Source organism: Schistocerca piceifrons, chromosome 3 (assembly GCF_021461385.2).
Source record: "Schistocerca piceifrons isolate TAMUIC-IGC-003096 chromosome 3, iqSchPice1.1, whole genome shotgun sequence".
Taxonomy (NCBI): domain Eukaryota; kingdom Metazoa; phylum Arthropoda; class Insecta; order Orthoptera; family Acrididae; genus Schistocerca; species Schistocerca piceifrons.
Genome location: NC_060140.1, coordinates 627,021,635 through 627,029,252, shown reverse-complemented (window position 1 = coordinate 627,029,252; position 7,618 = coordinate 627,021,635). Strand labels below are relative to the sequence as shown.

The window sequence follows — 7,618 nt, the reverse complement described above, 5'->3', positions numbered from 1 at the left end:
TATCTGAGCTTCAGTGCTTTCCATTAGAACGCTCTGATTTTTTCCCAGTACAACTCCGACAATTTACAGCTGCAATACCGACTGTTTCTACAAGCACCTTACTGTGTTTTACTTCCCTCCTTTTAGGTGGGTGCACTTTCTGTGGTTTCCTGAGACCCTCTAACCTAAAATACCACCCACCTCACTCCAGACACCCCTCGCTACTCGTGTAGCCGCTTCCTGTGTGTAGGAGACTCCTGACCTATTGAGCGGAACCTGGAATCCCACCACCCGATGGCTCAAGTCAACAAATCTGTAGCCTACACGGTCACAGAACCGCCTGAGCCTCTGATTCAGACCCTCCACTCGGCTCTGCACCAAAGGACCACAGTCGGTTCTATCGACGATGTTGCAGATGGTGAGCTCCGCCTTGATGTCGGATGCAAGACTAGCATTCTTTACCATTTCCGCTACCCGCCCAAAACCAGAGAGAATGTCCTCCGATCCAAAGCGACACACCTCATTGGTACCGAGATGAATAACCACCTGCAGTTTGCTACATCCTGTACTCCTCTTGGCATTGGGAAGCGCCCTTTCCACATATGGAATGACTCCCTCTGGTATGCACACAGAGTGCACAATGGTATTCTTCCCTTCCTAGATAGTATGTTCCAAAGCGGTCCCATTATATACCTAACTCTGGAACTTCCATCTAGCAGCAAACCCAACCTCTGTGAACACCCAGACCTTGTGGGCCGAGAAGCCTCCTCTGGAACAGGGTCGTCGACGGCATCTGGCTTAGAGACATCGTCAGCCACAGACAGTGCCCGAAACCAGTTCGTCAAACGAACCGGGGTGGCCCTAAGATCGGCCCCTCGGAAAGTTTTTCGGTGCGTGCTTGTTTTTGGAATGATCTCTCACTCGACTATGGGTGAGTGTCAACCTCAGTGAAGGCAGTACCTGGGACAGCCATAGCAGTGAACCGATCGGGAGACACGAGGACACGCTCAAAGAGCCTCGCATCCTCACGTCCAGCCCCCCGCAGTAATGCCCCCTGGCAGCAGCCTCAAGCTGCATGACAGAAGCCAACACAGTCTGGAGCTGTGAGCAAAAGGTCGACATCTCACATCACGTCTGTACACAGCAGTCACAGTTCCTATCCATTACTGTAGTCACTCCTGTTTGAAGTTCGTAAAAATGTGTAACAAACAAACCGCGTACTCGCCTTATAAGCAGCAAGAATTCGGAATGCTCTCTCAAAGACGGTCTGTTCGACACTGAGCTACAATAAACAAAACAAACAAAAGCTTATACAATAGGAGTGTCTATAACAACAGCGGTACTGTATGCTACGCTGTTATTAAAATAAAAATAAAAGGCAGTAAGCACTCAAACACACAACCATTACAGAAAATAATCTAGTAACTACACACCTATCTGTAAATCAGTCGCTTCTGTTGGAAGCTCGTAAATATATATAACATACAGTTGTTAGTCTATTAGATCCCATCATTAACTCTTTTTGCACTCACTAAGGTAGACACCTTAAACATTTACAAAATGAGATTTTCACTCTGCAGCGGAGTGTGCGCTGATTTGAAACTTTCTGGCAGATTAAAACTGTGTGCCGGAGCGAGACTCGAACTCGGGACCTTTCATATCAGCGCACACTTCGCTGCAGAGTGAAAATATCATTTTGGAAACATCCCCCAGGCTGTGGCTAAGCCATGTCGCCGCAATATCATTTCTTTCAGGAGCGCTAGTTCTGCAAGGTCCGCAGGAGATCTTATGTAAAATTTGGAAGGTAGGAGACGAGGTACTGGCAGAAGTAAAGCTGTGAGGACAGGACGTGAGTTGTCCTTGGGTAGCGCAGTTGGTAGAGCACTTGCCCGCGAAAGGCAAAGGTCCTGAGTTCGAGTCTCGGTCCGGCACACAGTTTTAATCTTCCAGAAAGTTTCACCCTAATTATTTCCTCCTCATCTTCACCCCCATCTATATTTGACACTTTATAGGCTTTTCATGTCCTTCAATAGCTCCATTTACTTTACAAACACCAAGAGGAAGATGATATATTTTCATGTTTATCCTTAACAGCTCTTTATATACGAGAAGATTCTTAGATACGATACAAATCTGAGTCCCAAAGTCCATTAGCACTTTAATCTTCTTACCCCTACGTCTGCTATAATAATCGGAGTCACTACCTCGAATTCATCGTTTTACTCGACTTATATTGTTCCTGGGTGTTGTTTAAGTATGTCTGTCTGTGCGGCACATTTCCTCATGGTTATATCAATCTTCACATGTACTGTGTTACACGCGCCCCTCGTTCGTAAATGAGGGGTGTTTCCTACGACGTTTTGGGATGAAGCATTTTCACAGCTGTTTTGCGTCCCATCGTCGCAATAGTTCGAACTGAAGCGCAACCCTTCTGTTTCATATGTTTCGTGTTGGCCCTTAGGGACAGGATTGGCCTCTGTCATTCTTCATTGCTCCTTGTCTGCAAGCATATGAGCCAAAAGTATCTCGCACGTTTTCGTGCTGTTATTGTCCTGGCTACTCTTTCGGCGTTTTAGCTGAAATCCGTTGTTTTGTCGCGCGTTCATTTTGTGCAAATATTTGCCATACCTCTTCTATAGCTTCTATTATCATATCAATCAGATGATTATGTACTTCATGTGCTAGGCATTGTACATCCCAAAATTGAATGTGACGCTCTTCGTATGGTGCTTTCTGGTACTGATTTATGTCTAATTCTTTTTCCAAAAGTTGAGAGCATTATGAGTGCGGCAAGCGAAGAATCAAAATGATGAAGAACTTGAAGAAATTGTTCACCAACTTATTCCATGTCAAAGTGCAAAAGTATTAAAGCCACTGCGCTCTTCACATGTCCTCAAGAAAATAAGGGAATGAACTATTAGCAAGACTGAAAAACGATACAAATTAAGCATATCGCATAGAGGCCACATCTTATCAGTTAAAGAGACAGTGACTCAATAACAAACTACAAAGAGAACGTTTAATGAATGCTTAAAGAATTTTAAAGTATTTATACACTAGCCTCATAGCAGTGGCTTAGTCCCCAGACGCTAACAAAACATACACTGCACAGATCTCGTCCTCCCTCCTATCTCTTTCTATCTCCTCCTCCTATCTCATTTCTACCCATTTCCATTTACTGTATTTCTTTGCCGCCCAGAGTGACCGAGAGGTTCTAGGTGCGTCAGTCTGGAACCGCGCGACCGCTACGGTCGCAGGTTCGAATCCTGCCTCGGGCGTGGATGTGTGTGATGTCCTTAGGTTAGTTAGGTTTAAGTAGTTCTAAGTTCTAGGGGACTGATGACCTCAGATGTTAAGTCCCATAGTGCTCAGAGGCATTTGAACTATTTTTTTTTAATTTCTTTACATCTCCTCCTCCTATCTTTCTCTATCCAAATTCTCCTCTGTATCTCTGTCCTTCTGCTACTCCTCCTTCTATCCATTTCCTCCTCCACCCTCGCCCATCACCTCCTCCTGCCTCTCTGTGAGCGTCTCTTTCTATCGCCACTATCTGTCATTCTCTCCTACCCTTTCCTTGTCTGTCACCTCGCCCATCACCTCCTCCCGCCTCTCTCTGAGCGTCTCCCTCTATCCCCACTCTCTGTCCATCTCCTCCTACCCTTTCTTTGTCCATCATATCTTCCCACCTCTCTCTGGCCACCTTCTACCCCCTCTTTCTGCCTATGTCCTCCACTCTCTTACCATATCATCTTCTCACCTCTCTTTACATATTTCTTCTACCTCCTCTTCCACCCACCCTACCTCTCTATCTCCCCTCTTTCTCTGCCATCTCCCCTAGCTCCTCTCTATGTGCACATGGTCCTCTACCCTCTATTTGTTCATTTTCTCCTCATTTGTCTACATCCGTCCGTCAACCCATATGGCCACTATTGATGTCCACCTCACCATTTAATCTCCATCTGCTCGTCTCTTCCTGCATCCTTTCAACTTTCCAGTTACTTCTATATCACTATCTCCGTCCTACTACCACCAGTATCAGTCTTTCTCACTTTCTCTGTCCATCTCCAGTTTCCCTGTCTTTCTACCTAGCTTCTCTTCGCCACTCCCTATGCTCAGCTTGTGAAATCCTCAGATGTATCCCCTGCAAATCATTCTGATACAAGCTGCATGCCATACCTCTCATACAGGATATCCAAAATGTCATGCAGTAGCAACTAATTTCATCCTCACCCCCAACCCTGGTTTGTGGCTCTGCAGTAGTTCTAGATAATAAGTGATATCTGTAAGTTGGATGAATTCGATCCAGTAGTTAGGAGATGTGGAACACACACACACACACACACACACACACACACACACACAGGGGGGGGGAGAGAGAGAGAGAGAGAAAGAGAGAGAGAGAGAGAGAGAGAGAGTAAGATATTCTTGGGAATGTAAAAACATTCGAGATATGAAGAAGTAAGATACACCCAGTGATTTGTTTCAATGGAAATGGTTAAAATTAGAGGAATAATTATATAAAAATCGAAATTGTTGGATGAACGTTCCCAAGGGAATACGATCTCGTAAAAGTAGAACCATTCAGAATTATAGAATGTCACAAGTATGACGACAGACAGGACATAACTATCTATCTATGACCCTTCGCCTCCTGCCTCTAATGTAATATACTCTCCTGGAAATGGAAAAAAGAACACATTGACACCGGTGTGTCAGACCCACCATACTTGCTCCGGACACTGCGAGAGGGCTGTACAAGGAATGATCACACGCACGACACAGCGGACACACCGGGAACCGCGGTGTTGGCCGTCGAATGGCGCTAGTTGCGCCGCATTTGTGCACCGCCGCCGTCAGTGTCAGCCAGTTAGCCGTGGCATACGGAGCTCCATCGCAGTCTTTAACACTGGTAGCATGCCGCGACAGCGTAGACGTGAACCGTATGTGCAGTTGACGGACTTTGAGCGAGGGCGTATAGTGGGCATGCGGGAGGCCGGGTGGACGTACCGCCGAATTGCTCAACACGTGGGGCGTGAGGTCTCCACAGTACATCGATGTTGTCGCCAGTGGTCGGCGGAAGGTGCACGTGCCCGTCGACCTGGGACCGGACCGCAGCGACGCACGGATGCACGCCAAGACCGTAGGATCCTACGCAGTGCCGTAGGGGACCGCACCGCCACTTCCCAGCAAATTAGGGACACTGTTGCTCCTGGGGTATCGGCGAGGACCATTCGCAACCGTCTCCATGAAGCTGGGCTACGGTCCCGCACACCGTTAGGCCGTCTTCCGCTCACGCCCCAACATCGTGCAGCCCGCCTCCAGTGGTGTCGCGACAGGCGTGAATGGAGGGACGAATGGAGACGTTTCGTCTTCAGCGATGAGAGTCGCTTCTGCCTTGGTGCCAATGATGGTCGTATGCGTGTTTGGCGCCGTGCAGGTGAGCGCCACAATCAGGACTGCATACGACCGAGGCACACAGGGCCAACACCCGGCATCATGGTGTGGGGAGCGATCTCCTACACTGGCCGTACACCACTGGTGATCGTCGAGGGGACACTGAATAGTGCACGGTACATCCAAACCGTCATCGAACCCATCGTTCTACCATTCCTAGACCGGCAAGGGAACTTGCTGTTCCAACAGGACAATGCACGTCCGCATGTATCCCGTGCCACCCAACGTGCTCTAGAAGGTGTAAGTCAACTACCCTGGCCAGCAAGATCTCCGGATCTGTCCCCCATTGAGTATGTTTGGGACTGGATGAAGCGTCGTCTCATGCGGTCTGCACGTCCAGCACGAACGCTGGTCCAACTGAGGCGCCAGGTGGAAATGGCATGGCAAGCCGTTCCACAGGACTACATCCAGCATCCCTACGATCGTCTCCATGGGAGAATAGCAGCCTGCATTGCTGCGAAAGGTGGATATACACTGTACTAGTGCCGACATTGTGCATGCTCTGTTGCCTGTGTCTATGTGCCTGTGGTTCTGTCAGTGTGATCATGTGATGTATCTGACCCCAGGAATGTGTCAATAAAGTTTCCCCTTCCTGGGACAATGAATTCACGGTGTTCTTCTTTCAATTTCCAGGAGTGTATATGCATGCTAATCACCATGGTTTGCATGGCTGGAATTAACACTGAACATTAAATAGCCATACGAAAGACTAGTTTTAGAAACAATGTTAGTGCAATGTGAAACCTATACTTATAGATAAAGGGATGTAAGGCCAAAGATGAAGGGCCCATGTACCATCATGTGTCATTTCCTGTTTTTATCTTACTCACATAAATAACTTTGATATTGATAGGCCTTTGGCTATCACAGTTTCAATTAATTACAACACAGATTGAGTAAGATATCAGATAATAGGGCAATTAAAGAGGGAGGCCTTGATTAATAAGCGTTTCAGCTAAGCCAGTTATGAAATAGCTTTCAATTCAATTAAAAGAGAACAGACAGGCCTTCGATGATAACAGTTTCAGTTAAATAAAATTACCAAAGAGAAAACCGCTAGAACTTCAGTAATAATAGCTTCCGTTAAGCAAAATTAACAAATAGAAAACAACCATGCATTCCTCAGTAGCAGCTTTGGTTAAGTAAAATTACCAAGTAGAAAACAGGCAGGCCGTCTTTAATAATAGCTTCAGTGAAGTCAAATTACCAAACAGAAAACAGGCAGGCCTTCAGTAATAACAGCTTCAGTTAAGTAAAATTACCAAACGGAAAACAGCCAGGCATTCCTTAGTAACAAATTCGGTTAAGTAAAATCACCAAATAGAAAACCGGCAGGCCTTCTTTAATAACAGCTTCTCTCTCTCTCTCTCTCTCCTCCCGAACAGGCCATGAAGGGCCAAAGGTACCCACCGGCCGCCGTGTCATCCTCAGCCTACAGGCGTCACTGCATACGGATATGGAGGGCATGTGGTCAGCACACCGCTCTCCCGGCCGTGTGTCAGTTTCCGTCACCGGAGCCGCTACTTCTCAATCAAGTAGCTCCTCAGTTTGCTTCACAAGGGCTGAGTGCACCCCGATTGCCAACAGCGCTCGGCAGACCGGATGGTCACACATCCAAGTGCTAGCCCAGCCAGACAGTGCTTAACTTCGGTGATCTGACGGGAACCGGTGTTACCACTGCGGCAAGGCCGTTGGCTAATAACAGCTTCAGTGAAGTCAAATTACCAAACAGAAAACAGGCTGGCCCTTAGTAATAACAGCTTCAGTTAAGAAAAATTACCAAATAGAAAGCAGGCGGGCCTTCTTTAATAACAGATTCAGTTAGGTAAGACTACCAAATGGAAAACAGGCAGGCCTTCATGGATAACTGTTTCAGTAAATAAGATTTTGAATTGTCGCCTCACAAGAGGTGCACTAGAAGGCTTACACGCAAGGAGCACAAGACTACACCAAATAGGAAGGCCAAAAAGGTTACTACGAGAGAACCGGCCTTCGAACGCGTTTTTCGTTGGGTACAAACTGACAAAAAATATTAATACAGCAAGGTTACTTACGGAAAGCAACAACAACTAGCCAAACAGTATACCCGCGTCACTGGAAAGTACCACCTTTACGACGACGGTAAACGCCTGAAGGAAAACTAGGCTGCCAAATGCAATTACATAGCCTCAGTATTGCAAATTTT

At 46.8% G+C, this 7,618-nt stretch overlaps 1 pseudogene; it reads right to left on the bottom strand.

Moving 5' to 3' along the window:
- Window positions 1-7,011: 7,011 nt before the first annotated feature.
- On the bottom strand, window positions 7,012-7,129 carry LOC124790170 (annotated as a pseudogene).
- Between the last annotated feature and the right edge of the window lie 489 nt (window positions 7,130-7,618).